The 8,780-nt window shown below is 40.2% G+C and overlaps 1 non-coding gene across 1 annotated transcript; it reads left to right on the top strand.

Annotated features, from left to right (window-relative positions):
* Nucleotides 1-2,267: 2,267 nt before the first annotated feature.
* Nucleotides 2,268-2,482, top strand: LOC129164499 (small nucleolar RNA U3). The gene has a single exon (XR_008564069.1). It is a non-coding gene; the product is annotated as a small nucleolar RNA U3 (small nucleolar RNA).
* Nucleotides 2,483-8,780: the final 6,298 nt, after the last annotated feature.

The following is an 8,780-nucleotide window of genomic DNA, read 5'->3' as shown; positions in this document are numbered from 1 at the left end:
TTACATTTATTACTGTCCACACTAAATCTTTGTCTAAAAAATTCAGAGCATGAATAAATGTCATTAATTTTCCTACAATGAACTACTTTCATTTGAAAATACATTTTTTCAGTAAACACACTTGAGTCTTTGGTCTGCCTTCTTCTCAAAACTCCCGAGCAACAATGGATTAAGGGTAATACCCTCTTCACCCAAGTCCACTTCAATGCAGACTTGGGTGAAGGATGCAAAAAGGGCGTGGTCAACGTTCACCCCCTACGCACTCGCGTCCCTGGACGGGATTGTGAAATTGAGGGTGCAAGGGTGGAAGTGCGAGTATTAGAATTGGGTCTAAATCTGTGTTAGTAAGCACTTCTCCTTTGCCAAGATAACTCATCTCACCTCTCCGGTCTATTGTAGGTGCTGATTAGTAGGGATGGGTACCTTTGACATTTGAATCGATATTGTACCAATTCCCATACCTACGAATTGAACTAAATTGTACTTAACGATACCAATTGTCAATACTTTGAGTATTTAATAATAGTTTAAATAGCTTTTAAATTAAATATATATTATTTTCCCAATATGTAACCATATTTGATAAAGATCATGATAAATAACAAACTGTATTTTGTCATCGTTGTGTTGTACAAAATGTTCCAATATGAAAACCTTTAACAACAGCTGTTTCTAATTGATGCAAAAACAAACCCAGATCCATGTACTTTTTATCCTCTTCTACGCCCTCTGGACAAACTGTGTGATGTTGGGTCCTTGTAGTTTTATAAACTGCAAAAATTCACTGAAGCAAATATTTTTGCTGTGAACTAAATTTACTGTGTATCGTCATTCCTTTTGCCGTTCATTTTCAAACTGTTTATTTTTCCTTCACGGAAGATGGAATTTCCGAGGAGAAAGTGAACGCACCATTAGCTATGTAAACAATAACTAAACTATCAAGCTAACGTGGTCATAAACTGTTTATTTTGCTGCTGGAGCAGATTAAGAAGCCTCATGGTCTGATTGTTGTCACTGGTTTCATCATCACCCAGTTACCCATCGCATTTAGTGAAGTGAAGCCAAACTTTAAAGCGTGTTCGCTTTCTTCTAGTCAGAATTTCGGAGTTCCGAGGAGAAAGCCAACGCACCATTAGCCGAACGGAAGCAAACATATCAAGCTAGCTTTATCTTAAACATTTTATTTACCTACCGGAGCAGATTAAGATGATGATGCCTCACTTAGATCGTTGTTGCTGGTTTCATCATCACCCAGTTACCCATCGCATTTGGTGAAGTGGACCCAAACTTCAGAACGCTGCCTCTCTGCCATGCTGCTTTGTTCACAGCTCGCCCACAGTGACTGACGACATTACGTTCTTGCGCCGGCATGCTGCATGGGTACCGAAAAAAAGCACCGTATCCTATGATGTGAATCGATACTCAGTCGGAACTATGGAATTCGGTTGGTGCCTTAAAAAGTACCAAATTCGGTACACATCCCTACTGATTAGACAGCACAAGCAAAGGTGTGCCTTACGACCCTCTTTCACTAGTACTCACTCAACACAACTTGATTCAGCTCAATGCAGTTCAGAGGCATTTCTACTTGTAACAGGTACCAGGTCTCCACCCCCTTTTTAGTGCCAAGCCAACTTCCATATGGTTCCATGCAGGAGTGGACTGGCCCATCTGGCATTCTGGCATTGTCCCAGTAGGCCGCTTGCCCAACTCCATGAGCAGCACCTCCCCCCTAGCTCTGAGGGCTGACTGGTCATGAAAATGCCTGTACACACCTGGTTGCATGTATACAAGCTGGGCCTACACCTGCAACAGAAGAGGGAGGTTGGTTCAGGGGGTGGAGTCACTGACTGGGTACGGGTGGAGTCACTCATTGGTTAGGGGGTGGAGCCACAATTGGTTAGAGGTTGGACTCATTAATTGGTTAGGGAGTGGAGTCACTGATTGGTCCAGAGCATTTTATCTTGCTGCCTGCAGCCTTTTCTTGGTCTTTTCTTTTTGGAGTTTGACAAAAAGCCACAGACTGAGCTAGATGTTCCTGTCAGGTCCATCTAAAATATTCAGCATCACTATCATGTCCTTTATTTTTGTGTTTGCGTCAGGTACAGATTGCGTTGTGCTCCTGGTTTTTAGTTTCTCTGTTAAATGATGAGCTACACTTTATTGCTTTGCTTGATTAGTTAAATATATTCTGGATCTGAACCGTGAGTAAGGGACCCAGTGTTGTAGGTTGTAAGTCAGATACTATTTTCATCTTAATGTCCCCCAAGACTGTATGTACAGGGATTGTGTCTATAGTGTCTTCCTTGAAAATTGTGCTCCTAAAGTGATCAGTCTCACTCAACATGATAATGAGTCTTGGTATTCTCTTCTAAGCAAGAGACAGGTTGAATCACTGATTTACAACAAGTGGTTTCAACCGTTGATGACTGTTCTTTGCTTCTTCTAGTAATAATGAAGAAGAGCGTATGATCTGAGTAGTTATGTGTATCACAAATAACATTGGTACATCAAAATCAGAGACACTTTACTCGCACTTCATGTTGAGCATTAATTAAGAGATTCCTATCAGATTGACAGAGCAACTTCCCCACCCCATTGTGCTCATGGCACTTATCAATTAGATAAACAAGTTATTCATTATTGTGCACACACACACATACACTGCAGACTTACCGCTCAAGCGAGCAAGCAAACACTGAAACTGCAGCTAACTGGAGTATTTTCTGTCTAACGCGACTACTAGAAGAAAGGTGGTGGAGGACATTTTTTGAGGAGGTGAGCAACTCTGAACCGTAACGATTCATATCAACAGGTGAGCTGCTGAGACTCAGCTGGAGTCCAGTGGAGCTACGTAGTACGGTTGAGACATCACCCTGCACTTCTATAGCTGTGGTTGATTCTAAATCAGTGGAGCAGATTTTTAGCCTGAAGATGAAGATATAATTACGGTTTTGGGCTGAAATATTTTATTTTAAGCACTAAACGGCCAAAATAATGATTACACATACAGCCTATTTAGACACTCATCTATACAGGTTATCAGCAAAAAATGTTTATTTAGACGTTACTTGTTCTTTAACTTACATCTCACATCCTTACGATTGAGTTGGCTTATTTTTATTCTATGGGTTTCACTAGAAAAATTAAATGTACTAAAGCATAATTTGAATAATGTTTACAAAAATACATTTTTAAATGATTTTTTCTGAATATAATCAGTCACTCTGATATAAAATCCCATCAGGTAGGATAAAAAAGTCAATAATAATCTCGCATGATCTGTTTTCAATAGTACGCTGGTTGCTTTAACCTAAAGGTTGGTTTATGCTTGACATAGACAGAGAGCCATCGCAGGATGTTTGCGTTACTTTTTAGGATAATCTTTATTAACAATTTTCAAAGAAAGTGTTATTTGACACAATTGACATTCATTGATGTCTGCATTAAATCATAGTCAAAAACATTCAGAGCATAGAAACATTAATCGACTTAAAGTTAGCATATCATGCTGTTTGAAACATTTGAGAGTAAAGGTAGGCACAACCTACGATAAAATGTTACTGTTGATGTTATTCATCTTAATTACCAGTTATTTTTGTCAGCCTGAATTTAAACCCAGAAATAAAATGGCTTATTTTATTAAAGCTCTGCTCACGCCTACTCTGACAAAATTTGCCAACATCCGCATCTTAGCTGAATTACTATGTGTTGGCTGTGGAGCTCCAGGGGTTCAGTCTACCTGCCTTTCCAGCTTAGCCGTTTGCTGATGTGAGTTTGAGTCCCGTTGTGGGCAGTAATTTATTTAGCCAGCTGAAGCAAATGTCATGTTTTTATATTTTAGTTTTATTGATAATTGTCAGCTAAATATTTTGTGCCTCTAAAGATGTTTGAATTTGGTCATTTCCTAGCAGCATTTAGCTGATTTACTCTGCTCACCTCACATGGACTCACACTGGCTAAACAAAGAAAGAAAATAAAAACAAACATATATTCCTTATATTTGAAACATAGTACTGATAAATGGTTGAAAACAATATTTACAAGTGTAGCTAAAAAAGTAGAAAAGATGTTACTGCTGAGACTGAGACGTGACTCTACACCAATGTGGTGCTCTAACCAGTAGACTACCAAGTCTGCTACATGACACCAGTCGCCTAAGCCACATTCTGTACTGGCCAGGGGAGACAGGTTTCAGACCAGAGACTAGCTTCCAGGAGAGGAGCAGGGCCTGATGACAAGACTAGTTTCCATTAGGACGTTACAGGATTTTCTAAGTGAAACTCAAAATTTGTAGCTGAGACAGGAAAATACTAGCCTAGTGAACAAAACCAAATTCTTGCCTTGCAAAGTTACGTGCAGACAGTTTGAATGACAACCATAGATCCTGCCCCACGACTGGGGGCTGTCAGTGGGTCGTGGCCAGACTGAATATTTATAGGAGGGTTTACCAGGCTTGCAAAACGCATGAATGCAGCTAAAGCCGAGGCTTGGTTTTGTTTTCATGAGGAAATAATAATATCACATGGTAAAAAGCTCCAAAAAGTGAATTTTCTATGATACAGCCCCTTTAAAATGAACTTTTTTTCAATTTAGGTAAAAGAGGAAATGATTTTAAAAAATTAATTAAATAGGCTCTAATATTGGCAATTTGATATTTCCTAAAAATGTTCAATTCATTTATTTATTCCAGACTGGAAGGGGGAAAAAATCTCTTTTTCATTTTTAATCTGAACATTTTATTGTTGACTCTGCAGTCTGTAAAAGTGTACTAAATTATATTAAAGAAGTGTTAAAATTATTGTCGTGTCCAAAAATACACACCAGCAATGAATCAGTTAACAGTACTTATCAACAAACATGTAATGCACCTATCCAACAAATAAAACATTTGATTGTAATCAAATACATACAAAATAGTAAAATACTCAATATTTAGATAATTATACTTGAAAATACATATTTTTTTAGAAAGGGCACTTAAGCTATTGCTCGGCTTTCTCAAAATTCCCCTGCAGCAATGGATTGTGGGTAATACCCTTAACCAAAGTCCACATCAATGCAGACTTTGGCAAAGTGTGGATAAAGAGTGCTAAAGGGGCATGGTCAACATCCACAATTAAGAATCGAGACACAACCGGGACCAAGTTCATCTTAACTTGAGTCAAAGAAACACAGGTGCACTGAAGCTGTGACCAAATGTGGAGCTAAAGTCGTCATGATGCATTTTTCTCTAGTTTTTCACTCATTTGGATTAAGGTGTCAGGTGATCTTATAATGAGAAGCATCAAAGTCTCTGAATCGTGCAAACAAAATCCACTCCTCAAAAGTGTCCGTAACAATATTTCAGTCAATAATTTGTCTCTAATACCATTTGGTGTTATATTGGAAAGACAGATAAGTCAGAGAGGCAGTTATACCTGAAACTGTCACACTGAAGCCCACCAATAGCCACTAGTAAAGAACGTCCTTACTCTCTGCACCTTAAAAACTTCAAGTTTAACATCTGGTAGGTTGGATTTTCTAGTAATCCTGATCTCCTGCCTCTCACAGGAATCCTGCTGCCTTGGAAGCCATAATGGGCATCAACATCTGACCTTACACATGCTCACACTCAAAAGAACACGTCCAGACATGTCACCTGCAGCTTTCTGCTCCATGTGGAGGGTTTATCAAAGCCTGGTGGTTTCCTGCTGCTGGTGTGACAGCTATAAAGTCTCACACATGAACGACAGACAGGGAAGTTTTACCAAACCTGTCCTCAGAGCAAGTGTGTGTGTGTGTGTGTGTGTGAGTGCGCGAGACTGTCCTCACACTGAGGTGTAGACAGCAGTCAGGCTGACATCTTTCCTGCTTTTCAAAGCAAAACATGACTTTACAATGACGGCAGTCGTCCTCTGGGCATGTTGATCTGACCTGAAACACATGCAAGTTCATACCTACACACATGTAGATTTGGACGAAGCTGATTTAAATGCAATACGAGTTAATTCAAGTCTTTGTTTAGTCGTATCTGAGTGAAATTTTTTGGTAATCACAACATCTATCCCTGAAGAATCAACATAGAAAGCATTCGACACACCGTAGAAATAAAAAAAAAACACCACAAATATGCACACGTGCACACACACGCACGCACACACACACATTCGCACATACTTTTCAAAGTGACGGCGTTTCCTTATAGCTACATTACTGTATGTTTTAATGTTTGTGTGCATGCATGCATACGTGTGTGATTTTACATTTTACATCATTTAAAAAGATCTAAATAAGCAAAAATGCTTTAAAAACAACAGTAGCAGAGGAGTTAAGGGTCTGTCTAATAACTGGAGGATTGTGGGATTGTGTCCCACCCCATCTGTCGCAGTTGTCCTGTTCTTAGAGAAGACACCTATCTCCCCTTGCCAGCTGGTGGTGGTCGGAGGGACCGGTGGCGGCACACTTTCGTCAGTAAGAAAAGGAAGAAAACGATATTTTCTATAGCGCGTCTCAAGATTGAAATCACGAGCTGCTTCACAAAAACAAAAAAAAATGAAAATATCTAAAAGATTTTAAAAAATGATTAAAAATGTGTTTAAAATAAGCAAAAATAGACAATTGTGATTTAAAAGATGCTAAAGAAACAGAGAGAGAGTAAATAGGAAAGAGGGAAATCAGTGGATTCTGGGGAAGGTGGAATAGTTAGGGAGAGCAGAAAGGGTGGTAATGAAGGTCACGCAAAATCCAGCCTGAACAGGTGAGTTTTCAGCTGCTTCTTGAAGGAGACCACTGAGTCCACCGATCTCAGGCTCAGGGCGAGAGAGTTCCAGAGTCTGGGGGCCACAGCAGTGTGCTTCAGGGCAGCTGTGGCTATGTTGTATGGTAAACGATAAATGGCCTGTATTTGATTTAGCGCCTTCTAGAGTCCTGGAACCCCCAAAGGTGCTTTACAGCACAATCAGTCATTCACCCATTCACACACACACTCACACTCTGGAGTTGATGAGCTACATTGTAGCCACAGCTGCCCCAGGGCACACTGACAGAAGTGAGTCTGCCGTACACAGGCACCACCGGTCCCTCCGACCACCACCAGCAGGCAAGGTGGGTTTAGTGTCTTGCCCAAGGACACAACAACAGCGACAGACTGAGCGGGGCTCAAACCTGCAACCTTCTGATTACGGGGTGAACACTTAACTCTTGTGCTACCGTCACTAAGTAGCTTATCACCACTCTGTGCAAATGGGTGAATGACTGTTGTCAGGGGTTGTAGAGCTCTAGAAGGCGCTATATAAATACAGGCCATTTACATTATCTTTTCTAGATGCAGACATATTCTGTTTGTTAGGATTTAAACATGCTAAAACCAAAATAGTGACAGAGCTCATGATTAGAATTTCCACAACAAAGCATTCCCCATTTTATTCAAGCCATTCAGGTTCTCCTTCCTTGCAGCATTTGTACAAAACCAAACTACTCATAAAAAATTCAGATAAAGAAGTTTTGTTAAGATAATGAAATCTGTAGAGGTGCATTTGATCCAGCAGCAGCTGTTGCTGTTTCTGACTTCATTTGTATGTTATCCATTTTAATGTTTATGCCGGCAAAACTGTTGCTAGTAAATAAAGTTCTAATCAACTCTAATCATATCTGTAGAAAACTAACTTAACATCTATTTTTTTGTCAATCGACTACTCTGGCCTGTCACTTGGTGTGCATGTGCTTGTCTCGTCTCTGGTCCAGTACTTGCCCTTCCACTCTTTCAAATGTTCGTTCTCGACCAAGGGAAAGAGTGTGTGGGGTGTCCCAATTCTCAAGTGCAGAAGATGACCGTGCCCCTTCCTATCGATGCGGACTTTGGGCAAGGGTATTATTACCCAAAATCCACTGCTGGGTGAAAATTTAGAGAAGAAGGCATTCGATGATGCAAAGCTCACTGTCCCAATTCGGCTAACTTGTGTACTGCGCACTTCCTCTATGTGAGTAGGGGGATTGGGCCTATGTGCATCTGTGATGGACTGGCAACATGAAGAGGCAGGACCACTCCTCGTCCACACGACCACTGGTCTGGAAAGTTAAAATCAACCATGAAATTCCTGCAGTAACACCTAACACAGAAACCTTGAACTTGACAGGAAACAACTGGACTTGTCTTGTTTGTCTTTAAGACGTTTTACTTCTCATCCAAGAAGCTTCTTTAGTTCTAAAATGTTCTTTGCTTAAAAGCCTTCTACTCCATTTTTGGATGAGAAGTGAAACATCTTCAAGGAAAGCAAGAAATGTCCTGTTGTTAATGTCCAATTAAACCTTCAGGATTATTCTGCCCTGGGTGAGTCAGAATCTATACAAACCTGGAGAAGAAGACATAACAGAGAGGAAAAACAGTCAGATGTTACAGAAGAGATGGAAAAAGGGCTTTGAAGGCAGAAAAACGGAACAAATAAATGAGATCCACAGATTTTAGATGCTCCTAATGGTTCCACTGACATCACACCTAGAGATAAAAATGGCAGACACAGAAATTTGAACAAAGAGGAGAGGGGGGGGATGATGCTGGACGAAGCAGCTCTGTGGATACGAAGTAAACAGAGAATAGTAGAAGAGTCCTTGAGTCAATCAGCCTGTTTTAGATTGAGTTAATGTCACAACTATACAAGAACATTTAGGAAAAAGTTCAAATGAAGACAGATGGAGCAGGTCTGTAGATAGGAGCAAAGACTATAGGTGAGATCTACAGATTCAGACGGGCTGAGACGGTTTTCAGATCCCTTCACCGACTCTAAAATGGACTGAGACAA

This window comes from Nothobranchius furzeri, chromosome 4 (assembly GCF_043380555.1).
Source record: "Nothobranchius furzeri strain GRZ-AD chromosome 4, NfurGRZ-RIMD1, whole genome shotgun sequence".
NCBI classification, from domain to species: domain Eukaryota; kingdom Metazoa; phylum Chordata; class Actinopteri; order Cyprinodontiformes; family Nothobranchiidae; genus Nothobranchius; species Nothobranchius furzeri.
Note: the sequence above shows the minus strand (reverse complement) of the source record. Positions and strands in the feature narration are given on the sequence as shown.